This window comes from Spodoptera frugiperda, chromosome 11 (assembly GCF_023101765.2).
Source record: "Spodoptera frugiperda isolate SF20-4 chromosome 11, AGI-APGP_CSIRO_Sfru_2.0, whole genome shotgun sequence".
NCBI lineage: Eukaryota > Metazoa > Arthropoda > Insecta > Lepidoptera > Noctuidae > Spodoptera > Spodoptera frugiperda.
Genome location: NC_064222.1, coordinates 7071275 through 7084647, shown reverse-complemented (window position 1 = coordinate 7084647; position 13373 = coordinate 7071275). Strand labels below are relative to the sequence as shown.

Genomic DNA, 13373 nt, shown 5'->3' with positions numbered 1-13373 from the left:
AAACAAACTCTTCAGCTTTATAATATTAGTATAGATAAATAGAACTACAAGTTTCTATGTATTGTAACCAGTAGAAAGATAAGTAAAAAGTTCAACAGGTCATATTCGTGGTCTTAAGTAGTAACTACTTTATATTTGTTGGGTAATTTCCTGTTGTGTAGATAATAAATAAAGATTTATAATTATGTTTTCCTCTTAGTGAGAATTAGTTTCATTTTGTGATTTCCCGAAGTAATCTTATTTGGTTGACTCATTTTATTGATTGTAAGAAGCTGTCAAAATCCGATATTTTTTATGTTTACATTTCTCTGTATCGGATTTGAGGAAGCCCACATTGGAAAATTTTCTTGCCACTTTGTTACAAAACATTATCAAACATATGATAAACGTAATGAATTAGTTAGCCCAGGTTATTAGCTACCGTTTACGAACCGTTTTTTTTTGTTTCTACGACGCATACAACCTTTGATATCAAAAAAAGTAAAAACAATATTAAAATAGCCATAATTTTTAGGGGAGGGGATTCGACCCCTTCGACCCCCGGTTTTTGTCGATAAAATTAGATGTAGTACTCAGCCTTAACGAGTTTAGAAGTCTCACCCCTATCACATTGTATAAGCTTTAGAATATAAAACAAAAACGACAAAATATAAATTGGTACTAGGAGTAATCAGATCGCACACGTCGCGAAATGTTCACGTTTAACTACCAGGAAATCATAAACATAAAAGAAGCCCGTTACATTACACAAGTTTAATACTTAGCCAGATTGTAAGTACTGACAAAAAACAATAGACACTCTGTTTCTGGACTATCGAAAGTGGATTTTCTCAGAAAACCGACTCTCGATGCTTCTATGAAAAGAAACAGCTATTTTGGGAGCATTTAACAATTATTTTCAACCCACACGTAATGGATACAAGGTCACAAATAAAAGTGAGCTGATGACAGTACTTTCCATTTGAGATTATGAAATAAACAATAATAAGTTATATGGATTTCGTCATGATGACGAATGACTAAGTGAAAGAAGCCTTTTGTGTGGCATACTGAGTTACGTTTCGTCTGCTTTAAATCGTTTTTAAAGTAAGTTTTTAAAAAGCGATAGTTAGAGCTGCTTTCTTGTGGTTTAACGTTTCTACAAAGTACAATTTTTTGGCTTTATGTAATATTTTAAAGAGCATTGTTCGGACTATTTTGTTATTTTTAAATGTAAAAGAAAATATAATAATATTAAAAATGTCCGTCATCAAGTTCTCTAGTGAAGCGATTTGCTTGTTCCAAAGTGTAGATTCCTATGGAGAAGAACGAGCAAGAAACTCCACAGGTTACTCATTATCAATCAGATTCACAAAACAATTTTGGTTACATTGCTGTGCATTGCTTTTCAATTGCTTGTAAGCTTCAAAATCTGAAATATTGCTTTTCAATTGCTTGTAAGCTTCAAAATCTGAAATAAAGTATCAGCTAAAGGTTCAGATTATATCAGTTTATTTTGGGCCCTTTGTCACCTCATACAGTAACCGCGGAAAGAGAAGTACTTCCTTAGTGATAAATGATCACAAGGCACCGCGTGGCATCTAACTTTACCACCAATTTATTTCTATCCTTCTTTTATCTTGGTTATCGGTCAATGATCTCGTTTTTTACCCCCGGGAAACACATACATTGAAAATAACTGGCTACACCAGGTGTGATATTTCTAACCACGTAGTACCAGTAACTCATGATTAGCTAGGAGGTGTCCGAGTCCGATGGGACGTTAGTTTTTATTACATACATCATGTTTTTTCTTTTTCACATGGATTTTTACGTATGTATATTTAAGATCTTTTCCTTGTTGCTTTAGATTGTAAATACGTGCGTAAAGTGGACTGGGTATATATTAATTTGGTTCTTAGAAACCATTTGTTTAATGATTAGAATGTTGTACCTACAGTATGAGAAATAAGTTTATGTTTTATGATTTTTTGGTACTAAAATCTTTACTGCCTATAAGGAAAGGAAGATTAACTACAAGATCTAAGAGATATCTTAAGGAAAAGGTGTGAACTATAGATATAACATAAATAATGACACTTCTTAGAATCCATTCACAGTTAAACAAAGGTTAAGAGATTGCTTGGCACTTTTGGCAGGTTAGTTTGGAGATAGCAATTACGGATAATCATCGAAAACTTTTAAAAGAATGCATCATTGAAAACTTTTAAAAGAATGCTGATAACCGTCTCTCTCTCTCTCTCTCTCTCTCTCTCTCTCTCTCTCTCTCCGGTGGTAGACCTAAGAGATTCTCGTGTCTTTGAATTATGGATGATATCCATCACGTGAGAACCTACTGATAGATCATGTACTTCTTCTATACAAGAAGGGGCAAAATCATCCAATTTCTTTTCCAGCTTTGGGCGAGGCGAGTGGGAGTGTCAGACTCATACTGACTTAAAACTACCCGTTCCTACTCCTGCTTTTCGAGTCGGAGCCCCGGTAACACCGCTAGGTAGTCCGCAGCTTCAAGAGGGTTGGGTTTGTCGTAAAAGTCAGGTTTTGTAAGCGAGTAGAAGTCAGTTTAAAAGGTTCAGGTTTATCAGAGAACGCTACTACGGTCTTTGTTAAAATAGGAAGATAGTCCCTTAGTCGTCTCTAATCACACCCACAGAAAGACTAGGGGTAGTGTGAATATGTATTTACATCTACACTAATATATTAAGCTGAAAAGTTTGAATACACTAATCTCCGAAACTACTAGTCCGATTTGAATAATTCTTTTGGTGTTAGATAGATCATTTATCGAGGAAGGCTTATAGGCTGAAACATCACGCTACAATCAATAGGAGTCGAGTAGACCGGGTGAAGCTGAAATTATTATACACGTCGATGATGACATATTATGCAACAATAACTCAAATGTTTACCAAAATTTAATGCACAATTAGGTATTACAAACATGTCGGCTACAGTTTTTCCTTATAGCTAGGTACATAATGTAAATGCTTATATAATGTACATGTTTATATACTAAGGGGCCCGGTAAAGAACCGAAAGTATACAGGAAAGTAATTATTTGATAACTGTACGTGTTTTGTATACAAATGACAGATTTATTTATTAGATACAGGGGATTTTGTAAATAGCACCAGTTATTTCCCTCTAAGCGGGGCAGCAGTGCAGTGTTAAAATGGTTAAAATCTACATTTTGCTTAGTCATTCTATTACTTTAAGTGTGGGAGAGCCATGCTTCGGCACGAATGGGCCGGCTCGACCGGAGTGATACCACGGCCTTACAGAAAACCGACGTGAAACAACGCTTGCGTTATGTGAGTGAGGTTACCGAAGACCGAAGGTCCAATTCACCCTTTCCAATTCCTGCCTTTAAAAAAGAAGACGCTCTTTTCTTGAAGGTTTAAAGGTCGTATTGGTTTTATACAGGAATAGAACTTTTTGATTGAATCAAAATGGCTTTTTAACTTTCACATTTTCTTTTTTACTACTACATAACTACAATTTGCTCTTTACATTATACGTAGTTTTCGACAAATCCTCTTATAATAAAAACACAAATATTGACCAATACCAATGCCAAAACCAAATAAAATAAAATCTAAAATCAAAGTAACCATCGTCCATCGCTACCAGAAACCTTAGGTACCAGGCTCTCATAAAAGCAAAGAGCAACTCGCAATAAAACTACATTACAAGTCCTTGTTCCTGATAACGAGAGATTCAATAAGAATCGTTCAAGGCCCTGCGATTATGACATTGAATGTAACTGCTACCTATTGCTAAGTTCTACATACCTAGTACTCGATGTCGATGACCTCGCGAGCGATAAGGAGGTAAAATTGTTATATAATCGCTTATATACATATTTATGTACATAATATAGATTAAAAATAAATAAATCATTCGTTTATAATGATCAGAAAACGATTTTTTTTATTCGATTCGATTTTGGCAAAAAAAGCATGATTGATGGATGAGTCGTTTTCAAAGGTCATCGAACTTTTGACGTTACAAGGTTCACAAAATATTGTCAATTTATTTAGTTTTAAGATATTCGATTTTAGTTATTTAGTCAAGATTAATTAATATTATTAGTTTCGGAGTGATCAAATTAGACTTTGTCGTAATAAAGGGTAAAACGTTATTTTAAAAAGCAATTAAAATTCAAAAATAACTTTGTATTTATATGAGAATACATAATAAGAATAAATTACATTGTTTTGTTGTAATAGAAAAAAAAACAATATGCATAGTTAAAAAATACACTAAAAAACAAGTTACATTAAAAACCGTTGAACAAAAAATAACAACCAACAAACAATAAACAAATAAAAAAAAATACAAAACAAAAAAATACACAAAAATAAATTTTCGACCGTGACAGGACTCGAACCTGCAATCTTCGGATCCGAAGTCCGACGCCTTATCCATTAGGCCACACGGTCGCTGTGTAAAGTTGCGAAATAGGTCATCAAGTGGCGCTACGCAAGCCTCCTGTCGGTGACGTCACGGATGACGTCACAAGGTCGTTCACCCTGCCCGGCCTCTCAGCCGTATCTAAAGGTTTTCCATCAATTTCGTTTTCATTCATGACTCATGTACTATGTATATGCTATTATTTACTCACGTACTATGACATAATTTAATGTACATAGAAGTAATTTATATACTGAGTTTGAGCGATGATAATTGTTTCTGCATATAAAATAGACGGTAAATAGGCAATATATTTTGTTATCTTTGAGTGTGTAAGGAAAGTTGTTCATAGGGTTTCAATAGTTGAGTAAAGTGTTATTGCGTGTTTAGATCTTTGAATAAAGTTATTTGGGAATTTCTATGAAGGTATCCTATGTTTGATTACAAGCTTCTCCTCTTAGTTCATACATACATAATCTCACTGTCTACCATGGAGGTAGGCAGAGACTATGGAACGCCAATTGCTACGAATCTTACATATCTCTTTCGTCAACATCAACAGTCCCATTAGTACAGTGTTACTTTAATAATAAATTATTAATAAATAGTAAGTGTATATTTCTATCCATCTTTTTTGAGGTAACAGACATAGTGTTATGTACAATTAGGATACAGTAATCGGTAAAGGAAAATGTGGAATTAAATAAATTAGTTACATATAGTTACTTCAACTATTTCCCTATTTAAATACTTCTAATATTTTGTAAACACCATAATTAGGTATCTAAACTAATTAAAATGTATTTTAATTAAAATAAAATTTAATGTATTTTAATAATATCGTAATATCAGTAAGATCAATGAATAAACAGTGTAGCTATGAAAATCAACATTAAGATGGTTTAATTAAAAACAGTTATCTATCAAACTGTAACGTGGGAGAGCCATGCTTCGGCACGAATGGGCCGACTCGACCGGAGTCATACCCCGGCCACACAGAAAACCGACGTAAAACAACGCTTGCGTTACGTTTCGTTGAGTGAGGTTTGGAGGCCCAATTAGTCTCCGGCAACCTTCCCTCTCAATCTTCACAATCCCCGATTCCCCAACAACCAATAAATTCCTAACCCCTATAAGCCCGGCAATGCATTTGTAACGCCTCTGGTGTTTCGGGTGTCCATGGGCAGTGGACCTCTGTGGACGAATTCTGTCAAGATGGTGATCTTTGCTTCTGAATACGTCTCCGTAATTTCGGTTGAATTCTTGAGAGAAACATACGATTCTCTTAAGGAATTCAACCATAATAAAACACATGTTTGTGTTTTATCAGGGCACTTAACACAGTCACTCGAGAGCTCGAGTGACTCATTATGAAGTGCCTATTAACATTCCATTGTTTTAAGTTTTAACCAAATAACATATGGGCTGGTCACGTCGGCAAAACTCACTACTGAGTGGAACAGGCGTCGCCGCAAGCCCAGTAGGAGATGGTGGGACGAACTTGACACCTACGATAAGGATTGGTCGCAGAAAGCTCTGCACAGAGAGGAATGGAAGGAGAGTAGGGATTCCTTTGCAGTGGGATGAGCACGAGCTAAAATAAATAACATGGGCTGTTCTTATAAGTACTCTCGGTAGTTGGAAGGTGTAAATGTATCTACAAGCTTGAAGTGAGCGATATGAGGCAGCAGCAGACGTCGTGTCGCAGTGACACCACTGGTTTCTATACGTTTGTATATTCCTATGAAATTAGATCCGTAGTTAGGAATATCTCATGTCGCCCGCTTCCAACTTGTACCTTAATTATTGCACAATATTGCACAGTGTCATTGGGATTTTCGAATCAGGTTTTTGGAAATTCCAGCTGTTGCGTTCCAAGAATCTGTCTAGAACCCTGCATAGAAATAAATTTCAAAACTATAACTGATGCAAGCCATCAGTTATAGTTTTTCCTGAGTAATACTTAGGATAAACTAGAATTAGTCATCTAGGTATTATAACTAACTAATTGCAGTGGATACCATTGTTTTATAAAATTTTTATTACAGTCATTACTGAAACATTTTGTTACACGAAAACTTACCTTATTTTCATAAAGTTATGAGTCATAATCGGATATGGGCGTGTTGATTATAACCAGATAGTTATATTGGTAAATGGTTTAATTTTATGCCATTAAAAAAAACTTGGTGATTTTATGTTCTTAGTAATTTTATTTATATTTGTCACGCAATACGTGAGCGTTGGGGTGCTTTTCCACCAGAGATGTGCTATGTAGCTATGCTGTGAAATTATGTGACCGTTTCCACTGATACTAAGCTATGTAGCCGTGCGAGTAACATGTGCTATAAAGATTGAGTATACTATATATCTATAGTCAGGAAGCCATCCATAGCATGCATCTTTCCATACAAAATACATAGTTAACTTGAGTCCGTTTGCACCAGTACTAAGCTATGTGTACCAATGAATATGATTGGTGGAAGCCAAACGCATTCATAGCAACGTAACATAGGAAAGGCAGCCTGAGTAACTTATAATAACATAACACACCTATTTCTGATGGTAGGACAGAGGTGAATTATAGGGCACTATGCAATTTTCGAGGATTAGAGAGTCACATCACAGTGGTTGTGTTAATCAAGGGCATTATTTTTCTGTTATAGAAAACGTCTTGTGATAGGTCCACCACAGATAAGGCCCAGTAGGGCTAATGCCTGATCCGAAGCTGCGGTTACCTAGCGGGTTTACCGGGGCTCCGGTTCAAAAAGCAGGCGTAGGAATGAGAGAAGTCATTGTATGATTTTCCCCACTTAAAAAAAGTTTCGATGCCCAACCAGGTGTGCGGACGACCTAGCGTGTTACCAGGGCTACAGATCGAAGTAGGAGTAGGAACGGAATGCTTTTTAGTACGTAAGTGTCAGATTCTCGCTCTCGCCCCACCCAGAGCCTAATTCTAAACAAAAACAGACATTGTTTTTAATACATTATCAAAATAACCCAAAAAAAAAATACAACTGACCGTTACACGGCGCTTGCGTAGCACGTGACTTTTGTACTCACAGTTACACATAAAAATGTACATAACCAGTATATCATGGTCTCGCTTTGTATGATCTTTCCGTACATTTGACGGTCAGTTTATACTGGTTGTAATTGCATTACATATTAAAAACCAGTATATCATGGTCTCGCTTTGTATGACCTTTCCGTACATTCGAAGATCAGTTTATACTGGTTGTATTTGCATTACATAAAGATATAAAAACCAGTATATCATGGTCTCGCTTTGTATGATCTATCCATACATACGAAGCTCAGTTTATACTGGTTAATATTGCAATACATTAAGCTATTACAAACCAGTATATCATGGTCTCGCTTTGTATGACTTTTCCGTACATTCGAAGATCAGTTTATACTGGTTTGTTTAGCTTGACAAGGAGTATGTACGGTCGGCATCATGGACTGTCATAAAAAGTATTCTTGCGAAATGGTCATCATATCAAGGATGCGTCATCGAATTATCGCATTATAAACTACGTATTGTATGTTGGTACAACGTTGTATGTGTCATAGGGACGTGGATTTTTTTATTATTAATAAAAAAACCGTTGGGTTTTATTTAATGTTTATTAGGTAGTATGATTTGTGTTAAGTGTTTGGTACTGGTTTTAATTTGTCTGTTTTGCTTTCATATTTCTTTAATGTGTTTTCCAATTATGGTAATGATAGTCCCATACCTGCATAAAAATTGCGAATACGTTAACACCATAATCCGGATAATTTGCTGATTGAATATAGGACATAATTCGTGGTTTTGTTAGAGAAGTATCAAGTAGTTTTTATCTACAACTTAGCTTGTTCATTGTCCTAACAGCTCATCTACCTCTAAAACAATGTGCATCAGAATTTGTACAACAGTTTAGGAGTAAACAATAAACAAACAAATCCATTTCCACAATTCTTTATCTTAATAAAAAACTCTTCATACATTAAATATTCCACAGGCGTACTATTTTATTATATTATGATTTGCAGATTTCATTGAAAAGTCGCCTATTAAATAAAGTATGAGCCAGGAAATGGTCATAGTGGTCGTAAACTGGTGACACATTGGTCGTATAGTGGTGTTAGTTGAGGTCGGTTGTAAACGTGCTGTGAAATAAATAATATTACCTAATAGGGGTTTTCGTAATCAAACTTGGTCATATCATGTGCTTGGGTGAAGTCCCTTGTAATATTAAATTTTGGGTTCAATTCTGAGACAAGTAAAGTATCATAGGACATTTCTTTCTAAAAAATATATTTACCTTAAAATATATTTATTTTAATAGGTGCATTTCTGTCTACCCTTTAGAGGTGGAATCTTTACCTTAATGTTTTTTTTTACTTTCCTATTATTACAAATACGAAAGTTTGTGAGTTGGTGTTTGTGTGTATGTTTGTTACTCAATCACGTCAAAACGGCTGAAGCTATCGGGATTAAATTTGAATCTGGGTATGGTCTGGACTAACACAAGCTACACTTTGGAACGAGCTCCAAGCTTCACTGACGGACAGACTGACAGACTATTCTTTATTTGTTGACATTTCAAAAGCATTTACTTATGGTTCAATTAGAATAAATTATTTGACTTTGACACATAGGTTACTTTTTATCCAACGAAAATGCTAGTATAGCCGCTGAAGTTAGTTGTTTATAATATTTCCCAGTAAAAAAAGACCGTAGCCCTAATACTGAATGAACTACACACCTCAACAACATAATTACCAATTAGAACATTTAATATTATCATATCGCTGCCACTACTGACCTAAAGACAATGATACAACACTGTAATTGCCAATTAATAAATTATTATCTATGCCACTGATTTTTATGTCTGACCTCCCAACCCACAGATTAAAAACAATCATCTTCCTACGCAAATTATGAAAGAAATAGGTCAATCTTACTGTCAACACAATTTCTATTAAATATTAAATAAAAGAGATAACAAGGAAAATTGTTATTGAAAGACGGTTATGAAATTGTTTTTCAGGACCTCTACCATAAGTTTGAAGCAAGGCTGCCTCGTAGGCCGAACAAGAGCGACTGCCAATTGATTGTTGCTGCTGTTCGATTCCCAGGATTCGGAGTTTCACTGGGCTTTTTTTGGTTTTTCGAAAATTTCTCAGTGGTAGCACGGAGTCTGGAAGTGTGCCCGGTATATGGCAATAGGCTCACCACCTATTACATGGGACTTACACCATAAATTGTGACATTGTACAGTGGCATTATGTGCCATAATGTGCACCTCTGCCTACCCCCTCGGGGATTAAAAGGCGTGACGCTATCTACGCTATCTAGTATTTGTTAATAGACGCTAGCGACGACGTAAATTTTTGTATAACAAATTTTACAACGCCTCTACCGGTCACATGTGGAACTAAAATTTCCCATACAAAAAAGTTACTCCATCGCTAGCGACTATCATCAAATACAGTACAGTTACTTTTTACATGAAAAAAGAAATAGAATACCTTCGTCACCATCCCTATTACTTCCACGGGTGTCATAACAGTTAACTAAAGAGACTACACATTTAGTAGAGACCAGGGCAGCAGCATTCTTTGGTACTGATTTTTTTAAACTGCGATTTCCAAACCAGCTTGATATTGACGCTTACTGGCTGATTATAATATGATGATGTTTTCTGGAATCGCACAATGTCCACGACACATCGTCTCAGCAACCGTGTCAACATAACGGGCTCAACTACGCCCCCTTTAGCGACCTAACCAAACTCCTATTGACTAAAGGAAACAATGTCGGGGCCCAGTAGGGCTGATGCCTAATCGGACTACCTAGCGGGTTTACCGGGGCTCTGCCTCGAAAAGCAGGAATAGGAACGGGGTGGTTTTTAGTCAGTAAGAGTTTGACACTCCCTCTCGCCTCGCCCAAGGCAGGAGAAGTCAATGGATGATTTTCCGCCCTTTCCAAAAAAAGGATATTATTTCATTGTTATCATTACTTATAACTACAGCTGGCATCGATGGCAGTATATCGTACTCAGGAACAATAGCAATCTTCCACATACATGTTGAGGTTTCTGGGTTAAATCACCCAGGTATTCCACCTTGAGCTGATATCCCACTGACCCCTTACGTGACGTGATAATATTCTCAATACTAACGAATCTTGCATCAGCAGCAACACATACAAACGCTAAATATAAACTCTTAAACAGTTTCTTTTTATTAACAAAAAAAAAAACACAAACAATTATTTTAAAAATAAACATAATTGTATAATACAATACAAGCTGCAAGTCATGCGGCTATCGGTTTTTTATAATGAACTCTATTTATAGAACACTAAAAGTGTTTATTGACCAACGAATACGATGACTTATGTGACCTTATGTTATTTATAGCTGAGGAAATTTCCTATCAATAGTTACAATTGTAATATTAAGAAGATTGCACATTTGTTTGTAGTAGTGTTTTAATTATTTGGCTGGAATGTAGTAACTAACTTATAATATTTTGGTAAGATCCGAATTGTATCGGTTAAAACAGTACGATACATTTAGCATTACACATGTATGTAAGTTATAATTATATTTAAGTGTGGGAGAGCCATGCTTCGGCACGAATGGGCCGGCTCGACTGCAGTGATACCACGGTCTATCATATACACGTATATCAGAATACCGACATGAAATAACACTTGCGTCGTCTTTCATTGTGTGAGTGAGGTTACCGGAGGCCCAATTCCCCCCTTCCCAATCTCTGATTTCCCAACAACCCTTGAATTCCTAACCCCCAAAAGACTGACAATGTACTTGTAACATCACTGGTATTTCGGAGTCGATGGGCGGCGGCGATTGTTAACCATCAGCCAGTATACCATAAAAAAGTATGCTCCCCAAACTAAATCGAAATATAATTAGATTTTTGCAGGCTCCTTAACTTTTAAATTTTAATAATATTTATATTCTTTTTTAACTGCTAGTATAAAACCTCCCTTACGACTTTCAGATAATGACAATTAAAATAAAATGGAATAGTCCAACATTACAATAAGCTGTAATTATGAACGATTCCAAAGTTATCTATAACTAAGCATTAAATACTTATTTTAAGTTAAAAGTTTTCTTACATACTTGTTCTTAAAAGTTAAGCTAAGTAAAGTTGTAAAGTTAGACAGACCTTGAATTTACTTGACAGATTGAAGTTTAACTTTAAATGATAAAAGGTTTTACACCTGGGTGGATTGAGTGCTGGTGAAAAGCAAACTGAATTCGACAAGTTTTCATATTTTAACTTAATTGTATTTTCGGATGAAATAGAGATATTATATTTGTGCATTCGTTTGGAGTCAACTTAAGTAAAGGTTAAATGCAGTTTGTAATGCTTCTTAAGTGATTCTGGTATCCTGGTACATCGTTTTAATTATTATCTAATACTTGCGGGATTCTCTAAAATAAGAAGACTTTTTTGAAAACAGATCTAGGCCAAGTCACGCCTTTTATCCCCAAAGGCATAGGCAGAGGTGGGCCTTACGCACATAATGCCATTGTACCACTTTTCACCATTTGAGGCATAAGTCCCATGTAATAGTGGGTAAGCCAATCTCCATATACTGGGCTGAATTCCAGACTCCGTGCTTCTACTGAGAAATTATTATCGATTCACCAAAAAAGCCTAGCAATACTTTGCCCGACCCCGAGACCACTTGCCCGGTAGCCGCACTTGCAACCAATCGACCAACAAGTGCCTCAAACCCACACCTGGGTTGGAAGCTACCGGGCTACCAGCAATGACCTTTGGCAAGAAGATTTTAACATCAGTTTTCATTAACAAAATCCTTCCTTTAAAACATCCCTACTTGACATTTAATGAACAAAACATATGTTCAATGCAATACAATAATAATTATAATTGCATATTGCTATTTTGTTATCAGAAATTCCACAATTAGTCAGTCACTACCACCCAAGGACCGTTGATAACCTACAGATTTCTCGACCAAAGGAATATTCCTTGTTTTGATTGCATTGTACATGTTAAATATAGATTTATTGGGTTAAACATAATATTGTTTTGTTGAATAAATTATTTACTGCGTGAATGTATGAAGGAAAAAGGGGGAGTGTGTGATGTGATAAGGTCTGATAGGAGTGGAAGAAAAAGATTGTTTTGCGTTGATTCCAAGTAAGTTACTATTTTAATGTTAAATATTTACATTCAACTTATAATGAAGTTTTAACAATTGAGATCGGTTAGTAAAATCATGATTTTTGCAGGTTATCATAATAATAAGGTGATCCTATTTTTAAGTGTGGGAGAGCCATGCTTCGGCACGTATGGGCCGGCTACATCGGAATGATGATACCACGGCCCCAAAAAACTGACGTGGAGCAACGCTTGCGTTGTGTTTCGTTGTGTGAGTGAGGTTACCGAAGGTCCAATTACCCCCCCTCCCAATCTTCCCAATCCCCAACAACCCTTCCTAACCTCCAAAAAGCAACGCACTTGTGAGCCTCAAAGATTGCTTTATACCATAAAAACCCACGATCCACATGCAAGGGGACGATATTACATTTAGGAACATCTATAGTTATAGGCTCAAACACCATTATTACACAAATATATTAGCAGAGAAAGGCTTACATTACCAAACTTACAAAAATACGAGTAAAAAAGATATTGCTTGACCCAAGAATAGAACCCCTAGAGATCTTTGGTTAGGCAATCGCGATTGTTACATCCAATTAAACCACCAAGGCAGTGGACGTTGTCTATCTATTTAGTTCAATGAGTTACTAGGCAATCATAAGTTGCAAGTAGGTTGAAAAATACGTTACACTCCACATTACTGATGCATCAGAGCGCATAATGTACCTAGTAGTGCTCCTTGTGAATCAGATCGCCTAGTCTAACCCCTATTACTCGAACTTAATGTGATGTCA

The 13373-nt window shown here is 35.9% G+C and overlaps 1 non-coding gene across 1 annotated transcript; it reads right to left on the bottom strand.

The window, feature by feature from the left end:
• Positions 1-4369: 4369 nt before the first annotated feature.
• On the bottom strand, positions 4370-4442 carry Trnar-ucg (transfer RNA arginine (anticodon UCG)). Its single transcript has one exon. It is a non-coding gene; the product is annotated as a tRNA-Arg (tRNA).
• Positions 4443-13373: the final 8931 nt, after the last annotated feature.